This window comes from Sturnira hondurensis, unplaced genomic scaffold (genome assembly GCF_014824575.4).
Source record: "Sturnira hondurensis isolate 20B ecotype Veracruz unplaced genomic scaffold, ASM1482457v3 Scaffold0007797, whole genome shotgun sequence".
NCBI classification, from domain to species: Eukaryota; Metazoa; Chordata; class Mammalia; order Chiroptera; family Phyllostomidae; genus Sturnira; species Sturnira hondurensis.
In genome coordinates this window covers 3,027,478-3,045,107 of record NW_028080428.1, presented here as the reverse complement: position 1 = coordinate 3,045,107, position 17,630 = coordinate 3,027,478, and the positions used below count along the sequence as shown (strand labels likewise).

Below are 17,630 nucleotides of genomic sequence, written 5' to 3'. Positions count from 1 at the left end.
TGAGCCTGGCAGCCCACGTGGGACTCTGTAGACAAGGGAGTAGGCGGTGGTGCGCCAGGGGCGGGTTCTTCCATCCTCGTCACCAATCCAAGAGCCCGCAGGGGACGCGGGGGGCGGGGCTGACGTGGGGCGCCAAGACTTAAACGTGACGGGCAGCCCGACGTAGGGAGGAGTTCTGAGCGGGGGAGTGGTGAGTGACGGAGTCCACTGTCCAATAACAGGAGGGGTTGGGCTGCTTGAGCCAATAGAAAGTCTTAAGGCGGGGCGGGGACCGCAGCAAGTTTAGTTGCGCGGAGACCGCAGCTGTTCCCTGTCAGTGGAGGTAGCGTCGGTAGAGGCGGTGGCGACGGCTTGCGGCGGTGGTAAGGAGGTAAGTGGCCGCGGCGCCGCGCGCCTTCTTCTTCCCGAGGCAGGCCGGAGCGGGTGAAAGTGCGCCGGCGCCGCCTCGGGGGACGCTTATATAAGGGTCGTGCATGCCAAGGCAGCTCGGGCTTCACGAGTGACGGCTAGAGGAGACAGCAGCGGGCGGTGCGCCACGCGAGTTGCGCCGCCCCTCCCCTCCCCCTCTAGCGGGAGACCGTCGGCGCGGGCCCGTCGCCCCGCCACTCCGCGAGCATACCTCCCGTGCGGGCGCAGCCAGGCCTTTTTCACCCCGCGCCCGTGGCAGCCGCCAGCGGCCTTATTCATGCTTTGGGGCCCATTTTGCAGATGGAGAAATTGTCGCACGGAGCCCGAAAAATGCCTTGCCCTAGGTCCCTGAAGGAGGGTTTGAACCCAAGTCTATCAGAATCCGGAGCCCAAGCTTTCCCCATCACACTGGAAGTTGCTTAGTTGGAGTGTAGGGCGAGGGTTTTCTGTGTTCCACGTGTCTCCTGTAGGATTCTCCTCGTTACCCTGTGGAGTAGTAGTCTCTGTTCCATTTAGTTTCAAGTGTAGAAGCTTGAGGCTCCCAGAAGCAGTGATTCGCCCGAGGCGCTCAGTTAAGAGGTGGGGCTGGGCTCAGCCCGTTACTTACACAGCTTTTAGCAGTTTACAAAGTGCACGCGTCTGGGGGCGTCTGGGGGCGGTGAGGAGCAGCGGTCTGGGAAGCGCCCTCCTGGACAGGGGAATCAGCAGCTTTGGCTTCCAGGACGTGCACGCAGGTTCCTACCAGTGTGACTAGCTTTGTGCGCTTTTTGAGTTGTTTTCACCTCTGGGGACAATGTTCTCTGCAGGACATTTTTCTTATCTCACAAATGCTGGGCTGAGGCCAGTTTTGAATTTCTGGCAGTTTTGAATTTCTTAAAACCCTGGTTTTCCATTTTATGAGAAAGTATGCCAGGGCTCATTATCCCCATTCTGCAGCTGAGAAACCTGAGGCTTACAGAGGTGCCAGTACTATTTGCCAGATCACAACTAGAGCCTCCTGAGTCTACCCAGAAATCTTTGTCTCCTCCGTTGCTCCCTTACCCACTGCTACCAACAGCTCTGGCTTCCCCTGTCCTCCTTCCCCTGCCCGTGACGCAAATACTCATGCTGGGAGTGCATGTGCCCAGCATTTCTATGAACTCAGAGCTCCAGCTCTGCTGTCTGCCCGCTCTCCATCTTTACTCTTGACTCTAAATCACTTTCTTTTGCACATTCAGACCTCTAGATTGGGTGTTGAGAGAACACTTGGGAGATAAAATTAATCCAGTCCCAGAACTGCTGACAAACTGACTAGGGGAGAGAAAAAGAAACAGGACTTGGGCAGCAAGTCAGCATGCCACAGATGTGTGTAGAGATCCCATGCTGGTGAGGTCTGGCCTCTATGAGGATGTGGAAGAGGAAGTGGAGACCCACAAATCAGGCCAAGCCACATACGGAGGCCAGGGAGAGGAGAAATGGACTGGTTGAGGGCCAAATGGGACTGGATTGGGGAAAGCTCAGTGGAGAGGGTGAGTCGTGAGGCTCTTTTGACTCCCCTGGAGCTGGCACTGAAGAAGCAGTGATGGGATTCGAGGGGCTGAGGTTTGATTATGGAGGAGAGGGAAGTTTTAAGTGACAAGAACCTGCAAGAGGTAGGCTGAGGAAGGTGGGAGGGGAATGGGGGAGAAGCAGCACTTCCCAGTTGGGAGTGAGAAGTGTCTTGGTCGCTGTGAAGAGGCCTCTACAGATGTGACAAGGTGAGGGCACGAGGTGAGGTGCTCATGAGGCAGAAGTGAAACTGGGTCCAAGGTGCCCGGGCCCTTGGGGGGCTCTGAGGGCCCCGCAGGGGCCTGAGCTACAGGTTGTGTCTGTCTGTGTTCTACTAAAGCCGCTCGTGAGCAGGCGTCCTGTGTTACTTAGCGGCTGCCTGCCCTGCAGGAGAGAGCTTCATTCACTGTGGTGGTTCAATATTGATTTGTGGAACTGAATTAGGCCATCGTCCAAAATTTCCAGAACTTACTTCCTAGTCCCCTCTGTGCCTTATCTCTCTCTACTGAAGCCTGCTTCAGCTTCGGTGACCCTGTCTGTGCCAGTTCTCACCTCCAGGATCACCCACCCCTCAGGCAGGTTCGTCCTGGTGGCTGTGGCCTCTGTGGGTCCCCTTGTGTCAGCACAGGCCGCCCGCCCCTTTGTCCTCTTCCTTGCTTTCTCTTTGTCTTACTTCCAGTGCCCTGGTACTGGGTGCTGGGCTAGATGGGCCCAGACCGTCCAGCTCTCTCTTGCACTCACCAGCGTGAGCCAGGTGCCTCAACCAGGTAGACGTTTCCCTGGAGGACTAGCATGAGCCTTCCCTTTGGCTGCCTCCCAGTGGCATTTTGCCCCCTTCCGGATGGGCCCCTGCTCCCTGTACCCAGAAGTGTGTTGTGTGTCGTGGGTCATCTGGAGATGTCCTTTCACAAGTGGGACATTTTGCGTGCTGGCTCTGAAGCCTCACCTGGGCTTGATGGACCATCCCTTCACCTCTTTCTAGTCTCAGCTGCCTCTAGTCTCAGCTGTGGCCTTTTTGGCCAAACTGCCGAAGGGGTAGGGCCTGATGGTGGGAGATGGGAAAATGCCACAAAGAATAAGCCCTTTCTCTTTACCTATTGAATGAAAATACACGATCCCCCCATTGGGCTTTTTCTGCCATTTGACCCAGTAGGCCCCCTGGTCTGTCTGCCTCAGTCCTCATGAGACTGTTGGGCATTGCCCCCCCGTGTGCTTCTTAGTGCCTGCTCCTCCGCTGTCCCTGTCCCGGCGTCCTTGTTCTCTGCAGGACTTTTCCTCTCCGCTTATCCTGTCAAATGGTTCGTTGGGCTTTCCTGCATCAGGACTTGCCAAGTCTGCTTGGTTGGACATGGCTCCTCTCTTTCAATAATAATGATAAGTAATGATTTATTATTAATAATAAAAGCCAACCTTTTATTTTATTATGTGGTGGCAGGGAACTTGCTAAGCCCCTTTCATGTTTTTTTTTTAAGATTTTATTTATTTATTTTTAGACAGCGGGGAAGGGAGGGAGAAAGCGCAGGAGAGGAACATCAGTGTGTGATTGCCTCTTGCTCACCCTGCACTGGGGACCTGGCCTGCAACTGAGGTGTGTGCCCTGACTGGGGATCAAACCAGCGACCCTTTGGTTTGCAGGCCGGCACTCGATCCACTGAGCCGCACCAGCCAGGGCTCATGTGTTATTTGATTGTCACAACAACCCTGCAACAAAGGTACTGTTAGCTCCTCACTTACCGGCGAAGAACTGTGGGTGAACTAAGTCCCCCAGAGACAGTCACACAGCTAGGAAACTGTGGCTGGGGTCCATCTCAGGCTGTCAGGCATCTCATGTTCTTACCATGTATGTATTGGCCCCCAGCAACTTGCTTTTTGGCATTTTGGGAGCAGAGCCTGTGCCTTCTGGAGCAGTGCCTGTGGAAGGTACATGCCCAACAAATATTTTATTGACTTGACTACCAAAAACATTCATTCTCAGCCTTGACATAATCAACCGAGGCATCTGGTTTTCTCGGAACATGGATTCAGTTCGTTTGGTGGCTGTCTCGCCTGTGTCTCCATTTTGTTCTTTATTTACCAGTGGGTAGAACTGAGTGACAGGTGTGGCCTTTTCCAAAGAAAGCAGTCTGTAAATTCCCCAAAGTGGTCATGTACCACCGACCGTGGGCTCCCATGGGTCTAGTCATGGGTGTGCTGTTCCGTGAGGCGTCTCTGCAGGACAAGGAGCTGAGGACATGGTCAGGGAAATAGGAGACGCAGCAGCCCGCAGACCGTGTAAGACAAAAATGAGCGTCGGGTGGGTGGTGACATAGGGCCAGGCTCGGGGGTCTAACCTGGAGGAGAGGGAGCTCCTGAGGCCTAGAGACAGCTCTGCCTGGAAAGGAGGCCTGGGGCCGGGTGGAAATGGCCAGGAAGAGAAAGCACTTCAGATAGAACAATAGAAGTTTCTAGAACTTCTTGTTCTTGTGTAGCGGGCGCCAGAAAAGGAAAGGTTTTACTTAAATGCTTCTCACTAGTCATGTTGGCTAATGTCTGTGTCCTGTGCATGGGCATGGTGCCAGCACTGAGCATGTTGGCTCATCGGAATCTTACAAGCCGGAGGTTGTTATTATTCCCATTTCACAGATGAGGAAACAGGCCCTGAGTGGTTATGGGAGCCGGTGGCAGAGCCGCAGAGGTGGAACCCAGGCCATTGGACAGCAGACCTGGGGTGCGCTCAGCCCTGCACTCTCCTGGCATCCTCCCCCACCATCGCCATGGAAGCAAAGTAACAGTTCTTCCCCCGTGGTTCCGAATCTGGGTTCCGAGTCTGTGTTCTTGCCACGCCTAGGTTCTCAGGGGAGTGCCTGGAGAAATGAGGGCAATACTTCTTTTCCCTTTACTTTAGGTAGCGCCGCCTCTGAGAGCTGACAAAACCCGAGGGTAAGTTCTGTGCCTGAGTCCAGGTTGTGGGGTGGGTGTGGGTCATGTCCCTACCAGCACCTGTCGATTTTGGCAGGCCTGGCATGTCAGCTCTGTAGCCCACTAAGTAAAAAAGCCAAGCTCTGATTTTTGGAAAGTCTAAACAGTCCTTGTTCGTTCTCAGTCCTTCTTGGTTTTCACTGGAAAGTGACGTCTAGCTTCCTGCTGGCTCCAGTTGGCAACTGGTCAGCCTGAACAGGAAGCCCTACTTCTGGAAGGGTGTGGCTCGGGATGCTGGTCATGGGGAGGGTGGTGAGGCTCCTCAGGATGAGAGAGAGCATCTCTAGGGCTGGGCAGCCTCCGAGCGGACCCCTTAAGTCAGTGTGGAGAGTAAGTGCTGGCCGGTGAGGGACTCCGGGAAGCCGGGGGCTGTGACTCTGTCAGCTGTGACTCTGTCCCACACTTGGCATGCATTCACAGCAGTGTTCCATCTTTGGGCATCACAGTGACGAAGGGCTAAAGGTGGAATTACTCTCACAGAGGGCTCAGGCGGCACTGCCCTCCTGTATGACCTTTTCAGGTTCCCCTCAGAAAGAGCCCCCCTCCCCGCCCCTGCCCATGGCCACCAATGGCACCAGGCTGGGTGCATCTCCTCAAGGCCCTGGGGCCCGGGCCCAGTCCTGTCTCCCGCTGCTGGTTCCCGCGAACATCCTAGCCAGGCTTGATCCTCGCTGCCTGTCTAGCAGCCCCCTCCCCGACCCAGCATTTCAGACCTGCTAGCACTAGCCCCGTTGCACACCGGCCACGAGCCCCACTTCATAGCCCAGCCCCTGGGGACTTTGTTGCTCAGGGACAACTTTCCCCAGAGCTCGTGTTCAGTGCTCAGAGTCAAGATTCCTTCGCACGGGGGTTTTTCTTGGGTTTCCACCCACTTGCAGGGATTGTCCTCAAGAGCCCCTTCATGATCCCTGAGTTCTCCTTTCCAAGATTTTCCCATGGTCCCCTCTTGTCCTAGGTCTTAGGCCAGCAGCGGCCTTGATTGCGTTTTCTTGGCTAAGCTGCCGAGAGAGAGAGTGTCCACTGCCCTGTCTCTGCTTACTCTCCTCCTGTTGACAGAGTTGAATGTCACTGCTCTGCCTTGTGTCCCTATGAGGAGAGGTGGGGAGCTGGGTGAAGGCCCCTAGGCATCTGTCTTTGGGAGCCGAGAAACTGGAGTCCAGAGAAGGCTGACTAGCAGAATTCAGTATTCTGATCCCCACCTCATCCCAGCCCCTTGCCTGTTGTCCCCCAAAATCCAGCAGTAGGAAGAGGAAATTAGTGGCCTGGAAGGGCTGCCTTCCCCCAGGTCATTTCATCCATTACAGCTTGTTTGGTCTTCAGTCCCTAGTCCCTGCTGCGTCCTGGAGCTTTGCTCAGTTACCATGACGGAGTCCCCTCCTCCTCTGCTCTCATCTCCTTGGTGATTCTGGAGTGAGGTGGGTGTGGGCTTGTTTTTATTCATTTACTTATATATTTTTTAAAGTACGATGCCAGAAGGCATAACCCCAGCATCCTCTCATGGCTGCTGCCCCTACCTCCTTACCCTCACCCTCACCCTCCTGCGGGCCAGAGAGGGAGTAGGCCCGGGTGATCCAAAGCTGCTCTAAGTACCTTTCCACCAGCTGTGCGCAAACGGGCCCATCGCCACGTGTGGCAGCTCTCTCCTGATGATATCCATCCCTGGCTGAGGCTTCTGGGAAAATTCCATGACCTGGCTATGCTGAGTCATGCTTACTCTCTGAAGATATTTTCTGTGATCTTTTGTCTGTCCTTGGCCAGCCCAGGATCTGGCAAAGGCTGCAGTTACTACAGTGACATCACGCTGCTAATGTCTTAGCGCCACCATATGCTTGTCCATGTGCTTTTTCAAATGTGCCCTTTATCAATATGAAATTTATTAATGTTACTAAATCATCAATAATAAGTGTATTACCTATTCTGAGAAACAGCCCTCTTTTGCAATGAGGAAACTGACTTTCGTGGAGCCAGACTTGCTGAGCGCCGGCCGAGGGGCGTGTCCAGCGAGGCTTTCTGATGCCCCGCCCCCCCCCCCCCCCCCCCCCCCCCCCCCCCCCCCCCCCCCCCCCCCCCCGCCTTCGGTGTTTGTGTAATGCAAGATAATTCAGAAGTTACTTTGGCTGAAAAGATAAATTGGTTTTCAATTTGTTAAAGTTACAAATTCAGAAATCTAGTTCCTTTAGGGGCTGGTCTTCCAAGTTTAGCTTTTAAGTGTAGCCTGTAATCTTCCTGTTCTATTTATGATTCTGGAACATTTTAATAATCACTTTGAAGGGGCCTTCGATTCATACTCGATCTCATTTGCAAACTTAACTCATTTGAAAGATGTAAATTAAATTTATAAATTACATTTAACTTCCTTCATTTTAGTATTTCCAATTGTCTGGTTAATAGACATTCCTAATACTTAAATAATTCCTGTAAATCTAATAAATTAAGCCAACTCTTAAGTCTTCTTAAACATTCCTATATTCCTTTGTTCTAAAACAGCTTTATTGAAATATTTTAAAAGTATTTTTAATTGAATTTATTGGGGTGACATTAGTTAACAAAGTTTTAGGTTTCAAGTTTTCAGGTGTACAATTCTGTACTATTGGGTTGGCCGAAAAGTCCGTTGTGCTTTTTCCATAGGATGGCCCTAGTAGCGCTTAGTTGGCTTTAACTTCATTGAGAACAATTTTGTTAGATTGTATTGTGACAGCTGTCACACCAGCGTGCGTTTATCCAAAACTTCCCAAAATTGGTGAGTTTTTGTGCAGCTACTTTAGTGCTGAAGATGGAAGAAAATATGCAACATTTTTGGCATATTATGCTTTATGATTTCAAGGAAGGTAAAAATGTAACAAACACAAAGATTTGTGTGGCACACGGAGAAGGTGCTGTGACTGACTGAACGTGTCAAAAGTGGTTTGCAAAGTTTCTTGATACTGTTGACCTTTTGGCCAAATAACTTGGCTGTGGGGCTGTCTTGTGTGTCGGAAGATGTTTAGCTGCACCCCTGGCCTCCACCCACTAGAAGCCAATAGTGGGTGACAGCCGACATACTCAAAATATCCAATTCAAAAAAGTTATTGGTGAAAATGAAATGTGTCTTTCATTTTACAGAAACAAACCAAAAGGACTTTTTGGCCAACCTAGTACTTCATCTGCATGTTGTGTTGTGTGTTCACCAGCCAAAGTCAAGTCCTCTGTCGCCATTTATCCCAGCTGTACCCATTCTGTCTCCCTCACCCCCTTCCCTCTGATAACCACCATACTGCTGTCTGTGTCAGAATATAAATAATAATTATAACGAGGTTATAATGATTATTTTTCTTAATCCCTTATTGATGTATTTTTGATGTAATAAAGTGCACATACTTAAAGTATACAATATGTAAGTTTTGACATGTATACCATGTGAAACCTTAACCTCGATTATGATAGACCACATCCTTCACCATCAGGGTCCTCCTGCCCCTCTCTGCTCCCCCCGTTCCCAAGTAACCACTGAACTGCTTTCTGCTACCGTGGATTAGTTGGCATTTTCTGGAATTTTACATGTGTGGAACTGTATAGTATGGACCTCTTTCCTCTTGGCTGCTTCCACTCAGCGTCTTTGTTTCGAGATTTGCTGCCTACGTCAGTAGTCCTTTCCTTTTTGTTGCTGTGCAGTATTCCATTCCGTGGCTCTCCCACAGTTTCTGTTCATTCACCTGTTGTTGGTCATCTCAGTTTCAGTTTTTCATTATTATAAATAAAGCTGCTATGAATGTGTGTGTACAAGTCTTTTTATGGACATGTATTTCCTTTTCTCTTGGACGAACGCGTGGGAGTGGAGTGGCGGGGTTGTGTGGTAGGTGTGTGTTTAACTCAGACCGCCCAGCCGTCTTCCGAAGTGGTTGTACCATTTTACGTTCCCACACCAGTGGACGGGAACTCTGGTCCTTCCACACCCTCACCAACACGGATGCGGTCAGTCTTGGTAACTTTAGCCACGCTAAAAGGCACATTGTGGTGTCTCATGGTTTCAGTTTGAGTTTCCCTGGTGAGGAGTGATGCTGAGCATCTTTTCCTGTGCGTATTTGTCATCTGCTAATACTGATTGTAAACTTAGTAAAATTCCTACTTAAAATCACAAGTTCAGACCAACTTAGTTACATATTTTAATTGGCATATTGAGGCTGACTTGTTACTCCGACAGACCAAATTTCCTTGAACATGAAAGTACACAAAACAATAAATACACACAGATTTCTTAATACAAAATTACAAGTACTATGTTTTTTATTTTTTTAGGATATTTATTCTTAAAAATATTTATTATTTATTTGAGAGAGGGGATGGGAAGGACAAAGAGAAGGAGACAGACATCGATGTGAGAGAGGGAAACATCGATGGGTCGCCTCTTCTATGAGCCCCAACCTGGAACTGAACCTGCAACCCAGGCATGACCGAATCCATGACCTTTCACTTTGTGGGACGACACTCAACCAAGAGAGCCACACCAGTCAGGGCAGGATATTTAGTTATATCTTCCTGGAATTAAAGAAACTTACCTAACAAGGAAATAATGGCAGGATCTCAAACTAAAGTAAGTTACTTTCCTGTGCAACTGTGGAGTTTCTTTCTCAGTTGGATGACATTTCTTTATTATTTAAAAGGTTCATGGCTAGGGTGAAACTAGGTCTTGACCTTTGAATCCAACCGCTAGGCAGAGCACTGATTCATTACTGTTTTGCCCCCAAATGGGGACAGTCTCATTTGACCCCTGACTTCTCCCCGACCTCCCCATGGAGAGCTGCTGATCTCTTTGGAGGGGCCGTTGCTATTAAATTCTTGGTAGAGATTTGGATCCTAGACAGTAACAGATGTGGACTTGCATTACTGTCTTGGTCCCTGTGTGTTGCCTAAGGCAGTTTGTGGTGGTGAGTGGTACCTTGTTGAAAATTATTAACGCAGGCTGAGCTCTTTCCTGACGTTTGGTGTTTACGCGGCCCCGTGTGGGTAAAGAGGGAAGGTCTGTAGGGTTCCAAGAAAAGGATACTTGAGTGAAGGACTGTGTTAGAGTCCTACTCTGCGGGTGTGTGTGTGTGTGTGTGTGTGTGTGTTAAAGAGCTTATTCATTTTCAGAGGGAGGGGAAGAAAGGGAGAGAAACACCAACCAGTTGCCTCTTGCACACCTCTAACCAGGGACCTGGCCTACAACCCAGGCATGTGACCCAACAGGGAACTGAACCCGTGACCCTTCGGTTCACTCAATCCATTAAGCTACAGCAGCCAGGGCATCTGTAGGAGTTTTAGATACAGTCTCTCCCAACCTTTGGTTCTGAGTTTTCCCTTCAGGGTGGTGAAGGAGCACTGTGTATTAAACAGTGAACGATGGCACCTTAAATGATGGCCATGACGTCGCTGAAAGACAGAATCCATGTTCAAAGAGAGGAAAATGTGCTCTACCACAGGGCAAGGCATTACATGGAAGGGAGGGAGTACAGAGAAGATTAAACCTAAAACTTAAAAGCATTTGACACAGGTAATTGCAATTCTAGAAATGTAACCTAAAGTATAACGAGACAAACATACAAATGTACTAGGTCGTTCAGGTCAGCATTTTTATACCAGAAAATAAGAAAATACCAAAATGCACACCAGAAAAGATCTCTGCAGATGTGATCTGTCCAGTGTCATTCTGTTCAGCTTTAAAAATAGTCCATAAACCTCATCAAACCATGGAATTTTATTACCACGGAACAAGAGCCATGATGCTTTTACATGAGAAAGGTACATTAAACAGAATATATAACATCTCATGTAGGTTATTTTGGAATGCTATACAAATTTTTTTTCTGGATGCTGAGATGAAAATGACATGTTTAAAACATTTTTTCCATGTCTTTTAATTTTTTTAAAGAACCAAACTTTTAAAAAATACGGAGGGGTGCAGCCCTGGCTGGTGTGGCTCAGTCCACTGACTATATGTCAGTGGACATGTAGTCAGTGGACTATATGCTAATAGCAGATGCCGACAAAACTTTAAATCATGGATTTTAGAGTGTGTCTAAAGAACTAAAGTGCCTCATCCTCTAGAGATTAATAAGTGATAGAAATTACCCCCCCAAAAGGATTAGGAAACTCTGGGATTGTGAAAAATACAATAACTGCAATGAAAAAGTCACTGGGGGGGGCTCAGTGTCAGAGCCGACCTGGCAGAGGGGAGGATCAGCGAAGTCGTTGACGCCGGGCGGCTGAGGGTCCAGTCTGCGGAACAGAGAGGAGAAGAGTGAAGGCAGATGAGCAGAAACTCAGAGCCTGTAGAACATCATCAACCCATCAACGCACACAGTAGTGGGAGCCGTAGAAGGAGAGGATAGAGAGAGAGGAGCAGAACAATTATTTGAAGAAATAATGCTCCCCCAAACCGCAAATTTCATGAAAAACAATAACCTATGACCCAAGAAGCTTGGTGAATTCCAGGTAGGATAGACTGAAAGAGACCTGCCTCTGGCCCTGTCATAATCAACATAAGCCTTGAAAGCAGCAAGAGACGAGCCACTTGTTACAGGCAAGGGGTCCTTGATGAGGTTAGGGACTCGTTTGTCCTTGGGACCACGGATGCCCAGAAGGCAGTGGGATGTGATACCTTCGACTGTATTTGGTCTTTGAGTCTTAGATGGCTCTGATCACTTATATCTTCAGAGTTAACATGTCATTTTAGTCCCTAAAAAATAATTACTCAAGGTTCTTTCACACTTGACCTGCAGGAAGTCTGCCTTTTACCAAGTTCCTCTCCTCAAGTATTTCTAGAAATACCCAAGGATTGCTTATTATGTGTTCTGCCGAGCCTGGAGCATAGTGTGGGCTCAGAAAATTTTTGTTGGATGAATGAAATTACCTGGGTTTCTTATTTCCCTGGCCAGCTGTCTGTCCACTCCTTTCTGCACGTCACTTCTCCCTGTCTCGGGGCCGTTGCCCCTCTCCTCACACCATTTTGCCTTGAACATGCAAACAGACCTGTCTCATAACTTCTCAAAACACAGCTTTTAAAAATATTACCAGATACTTCACAAAAGTTTTACTGACTTCCTGGGGATAGCAGAATGGAATTACAATACAAAAAATAAAGCTTGGCTCCCAGAGGTGAATTCAGCCTTTACCACGTTGATATAAGAAACATACAAATCCATAGAGAATTTTATTAAGAGTTTATTTGAGCCAATCTGAAGACATCTGCCAGGAAGCGAGATCTCAGATAACAGTTTTGCAGCTTTTTGGATGCACTGGGGACTAAGGAAGGGGCGAAGGTGGGAGGAAGCCAGGCCCAGACATGGAGTGCAGGGCAGTCAGCAAGACCCCGTGCTCCCTTGGGGGTGGGTACACCTCCCAGGGGCCCGAGGAGGAATTGGCCCGGCCTTTCAAAGGTGTGCTCACCTGGAAGCACCAGCGCAACGGGCAGGGCCAGCTGAAGGCCAGGATCGACCTGTCCCTGAAGTTAAGGCCTGGGGCGTGACTCCCCCCACACCCTGGCCGTGTAGGGGCCTCCGATCAGATCAGGGTTGCTTCCAAGGACTCCGCACGCTTCCTGCGGAGCCCCCTTTTCTCCCACGTGTGTACAGCACTTGATGGCTTTCCGTCTTGTCAACACGGAACGTTCAAACCTGTAGAGGGTTTCTCTGGGTTTATTGGAGCCAAGCTGGCAAAACTTGCCGGGAAGCAAAATCTCAGCGGATGGAGGAAATGCTGTGGAAAGCGGCAGTTTTACCACATGTTTTATACATCCAAATCAAAGGGGAGGATCCGAGGTGGTTACAGGAGGTTCACTGGGGACGGATGAGGGAGGCCCAGGAGAGAGCAAAGCAGGGCGCTCTCTGGGCCTAGAGGAAAGTGCACCGAGTATCAGGCTGCTTTTCCGTTCCTGGGTACTGGGTAGTTAACAGTTAATAATAATTAACACGGTAACCGTATCAATGAGGGGATTCGTGGTCTCTGCTTCCTTGGGGTGGTTGTGCCCTGAGGGTGGGGAGGGAATTCCTGACCTTCCCAAGCTCAGTTATCCCAGATGCGGAAAGATGATAGAGGTTCAGTGAAGGTGAAGACCGACCTTTGTCAGGGAGGACACTGGCCCGGGACATCACTACCTACCATGACCTGCGTTTGGTTAGTTTTAATTTCAGACCATCCTCTGTGGTTACTTGGGTCTCTGAGTTTGTAAGGCCACCACGCAGGCCTCCCCTGAGCCTGTCAGGTGTAGTATGTGGTTCCTTTTTCACCTGCAATTTCCTCTGACCGTTCCCACTGGCACAGGGTAAGGGCGTGGTTTTGGTGTTTGTGGATGAGGAGCAGGGGGGTTTAATGGGCCTCCCACCAGCTCCACTGGTGAGAGGCAGAGCCGAGCTTGGAAAACAGCAATTCCTGGCCGTAGGCTCTCCCTGCTCTCCCACGGGATATCAGTGCGATGTCCCCATGTCGCTGTCCACTGGGCTGAAAAGAGCAGTGTGGGCCTCTGTCTTTCCTACTTAAGTGAATCTCTTGACCGGGGGTTGGCGGCTTCTATACCCAGAGCCAGTCTCCCACCTGCACCTGTGCCTGTCCCCCTGCTGTGCTGCCTGAGGCCATTTCGGTGGGCCCTGAAGGTCTTCCCCACCTCTCTGGATTCTGCCTAGCCCATTCCGACTGCGTACGAAACAGCCAGCTGTGTTTTTGCTGACTTGGGCCACCGTTCCTTCCTTCTTCACCTCCGATAGTTGTAAGCGGCAGTTTCAGTATTTGGCAGAACAAATTCCCCGTGATCTCACCCTGAGTTTTCTCAGCTCACTGAGTGGTTTAAGGAGGGCGAAAGTTGTGACTGTGCCATGTTCCAGGAGACTGTTCTTTTCCCAAACGTTACTGTGCATTTTTCCTGGAGGCTGGAGGCTGCAGGCTCTTTGCCCTGGGTCACTTCCCCTGTGGTTGGTTGCTGGGGCAGAATACGTGCTCAGGTAGTGGCTGTCGGCGTAAGTAAAGAGTTTTTGTTTGTGTATTTGAGTCAGGTTGACGACAATTGCTGGGAAGCAAAATCTCACTGGATTGAGAAAATACTCTGGGAAATAGCAACTTACCACTTATTTTATACATCAGAACCAAAGGGCAAGACGCAAGGGGGTTACATGATAGATTAGGGAGGTGAGAGAAAGGGAAATTGCCTTGGTATTCTGAAGATGTGCTATTTTAGGTGCAAAATAACAATAGGCTCAGTCAAGGTACAGACTGACCTTTGTCAGGGACAGCCTGAGTCAAGGACAAGATCACCTGCCATGACCTGCGTTTAGTTAAGAGAGTTTTAATTTCAGACCAATATGTGTGGTTACTTGGGTCCCAGTTTATAAGGCCGCCATGAAGGCCTCCCCTGAGCTCATCAGCGTTAGTTAATACGTGGCCCCTTTCTGGTCACGTGACCCGTTGATGAGGGAGAGCCCTAGCTGCTGCGTGTCTGCTGCGTGCTGTTTCCGGGACAGTAAAATGCTGAACTGGAGAATGAGTGCAGAGGGCCACCAGGGAAGCGGCTAAGAGCGGGGCTCTGGAGTCCAGGCTCGGGAGTGGGGTTAAGGCTTCGTCCCTTACCACCCTGTCACTTCTGGCAAGTTCCTTAGCCTCCTTGAGCCGTGATTTTTCTCGTCTGTGAAACAGGGCCATGAGGCCTCCCTCACTGGGCGGGTGGGGATTAAGTGAAATGATGCGTGCAGGCACCCAGGAGGCACGTGATAACTGTGGCTGTGTCAGTGGGGCGGGGTGGTGGGTGGGGGGTTGTAAGGGAACCACGTGGGGAGGAGAAGCTCCCCGTCCAGGGCCTACAAGCTGAGGAGATTGCGCCGCACGGGTGGCTGCTCAGGAAGGGCTTCTTGGAGAGCTGGCCCCTGAAGGAGGTGTCACGTTGGGATTTGTGGAGAGGAGGGGACAGCATGGGCAAGTGGCACAGGGAGAAGATCACAGTGACAGGAGAAGCCAGACAGGGAGGTGCCTCGGCCACACTGGCGGAAGGAAGGCAAGGGAAGCTCCGCGAGAGTGGAGGTTTGTGTCTGCGGTGTTCACGGCCCAACCCGCAGGAGCCTGGCGCTCAGGGAGCCCCTTTGGAAGGGTGGGTGTTGTTGGGGAGCCGTGCGTGTGGGGGCCGGGGAGGCTCGTTCTGCGGAGGTCCAGCTGCACGTTGGGATTCCAGACGATGAGGAGTCTCTGAAAGGCTGGAGCCTCTGACCACCCACAGCTGTGTGGGCTTTTGCGAAACTCTTCTGGGCTTAGTGGGTCAGCTGACCTGGAATGGGGCGCGAGGAGGTCACAGTGGGGGACTAGGTCTGAGAGGCAGTTGTCGAGAGTTCAGACATCGGTTGGCACATGCATGGACTAGGGGAGGAGCCGCGGTGGGAAGGAGGACGCAAACAAAGGGCTGCAGGAGAAAAGTCGCTGTGGGGTGAAGTGGACACTGGAGGACCCGGAGAGCTCTGGTTAGCAACTCCACCTCCATCCTGAAAAGCAGAGCCGGGCCAGCGGCCCTGTTCTTATAGCCAAAGGGAGCTGACCAGGACTGAGGCCGGGGGAGAGTGGTGAGGCAGAGAGAGAGAATGGGGTTGGGCTGTTGGAGATGAGCTATGAGGCCCCATTCAAAATTTCCTGAGAAAATTGCATTTGCTGGAATCCAGAGCAGTTAGTCCTAGGAGCTTACCTGGAGTCTGCTGTCTGGAGAGGAGGGAGGTCAAGCAGAGACCAAGCCGATTTTCCCCAGCTTTTGCTGCTCAGGGCTTTCCCTTTTCTCCCAATCTTAGGGGTGCGGTGTGCGCCAGTGACGGTTTCTGGGGGACGCAGTAGCACATGTCTGAGTGGCGAGCCCACCAGAGCCTCTGCTGCTTGGTCAGGTCGCACTGGGAGGACCAATCCCAGGAGAAGCGCCTTCAGGTTCCCGGTGCTTTCCCCAGACTTTGAGGCCAGCGTGAGGGTTTCCTCTGATGACAGGAGAAAAATTCGGAGGTGTCCTAAATTAAATGACAGCTGGGGCCGGAGAGAGGGAAAGAGAAAAGGGCAATTAGCCAGTTAATCGCTGTGGGCCAACTAACAAGAGTGCTCACCTGTCTGCTACAGCTTGGAATCCACCTCCAGCCGCTACCTAAAAACAAGTAGCTGACCACCAGCAGCCTCATGGGTGAACTTTCAGGAGAGTTGCCCACAGCAGTCAAAAGCAGTAAATGCGTCTTCCCTGTGGACTCTGCACCCACCATAGAACTGCCCCCGCCTCACCTCCTCCCGCCCCCTTATCCGTAGTCAGCGTATGTTCTTTCAGAACAACTTACCTCTTTCTTTCCCAAAACATAATGTGTAAAAGCACCTGGGTTTTTCACGCAATTTTAAGGTAAAAGACCCCAGGGTTGCAGGCTTGGTGTCTTTCCCACCTGGCCCTGCTGCTGGGGCTTCAGATTGCATGTCCCAGGGCCTGGTCCTTTTCCATCCGGCATAACCCTTTCTTTTTAAAATTTTTTTTGTATTTTTAAATTTTAATTGTTTAAGCACAGTTTTCTGTCTTTACTCCTATCCCAGCTCACCGCCCCCCCCCCAGTGCTCCCCACCTCCCTCCCATTTCTACCCCACCTTAGTTTTTGTCCATGTGTCCTTTATACTTCTTCTGGTACATAAACCCTTTCTTTCAGAAAAGCTTTCAGCTGTGAATGTTTTGGGTTTGTTTGTTTTTTTAACATTGAACAAAACAGTGTATTTGTAAATGTTAGATTTGAGAGGTCTTGGTTTTGGTGCAGGATGAGGGAAGCGTTTTGGAGAGAGGGGTTCTAGTGTCCTCGGAATATGAATTTATAATGGGTTTCTGCTTTCCTCCCAGAGTCTTGGTTTTCAGGGTTCATGCGTCGGGACTTGGGAATGGCGTTCAGTCAGAGTAGACAGGAGGGGCACCCCCTGCAGAAGAGAAGTATGAGGAGGAAGTCAAGTCAGGGGGCACTGTGCGCTCCCATTGAGCTGCAGTAGCCAGGGCGTCTGGAGGCACGGTCTGAGTCTCGTCCTGAGGCTGGCCTCTGTCCGTTTCTAGAACTCCAAGTCGGTCCCCTTTCCCCTCCCGGCTGCCTTCTCCGGCTGGAGAGAACACGCCGCTCAGAGCCCTTTCCCCCAGGGGGCTAATGAAGGGCGTTTCTGGGCAGAGGGCAAGTACAGCCATTCACCGCAGATTGGTGGCCCCAGAAGGACAGTTCAGCCACTGCCTCTCTGAGACTTTTGTTCCCAGACCAGCCAGGCTAACTGGGTAAGCCCAAGGGTCCAGTCACCCTTGGGGTCCCAGCCAGGGATCTCTGATGGTGTTTTTTAAATCTATAAAAGTTCCGACACTAAATGTGTGTGTATGTGTGTGTTCTTCCAACACCAACAAATTCTCTGACTCTGACACCAACGGAGTGTCCTACAATTTCATTCACTTCTGCCACCACCTGGAGTTAGCGCAGACCTCATAGTTAAGGGCTCCATCCCACAGGACTGCCCCCCACTTCAGATGCCAGTCACCAGCCCCAGGTTGCCTGCCACCTGTACTTCTGACCAAACAGCTATAAGTAGGGGTGCCCACAGTGCCCTCCTTAGGTTTGACCATTTGTGATCATGGTTCGTAGAACTCAGAGAAACACTTTACTTACATTTACTGATTTATTATAAAGAATACAAATGTCAGCCAGATGGAGGGGTACTTGGGATGAGACCCAGAAGGACCCCACGCACAGGATCTTCTGTCCCCATGGAATTGAGAC

General features: G+C 50.6%; 1 protein-coding gene across 1 annotated transcript in view; it reads left to right on the top strand.

The window, feature by feature from the left end:
• Positions 1 to 203: 203 nt before the first annotated feature.
• PC (pyruvate carboxylase) overlaps positions 204 to 17,630 on the top strand; it is a 94,767-nt gene continuing 77,340 nt past the window's right edge. Inside the window, exon 1 of the mRNA XM_037053338.1 lies at positions 204 to 370. The gene's annotated coding sequence lies outside the window, so the exon portion shown is untranslated. The remainder of the gene's footprint in view (positions 371 to 17,630) is intronic.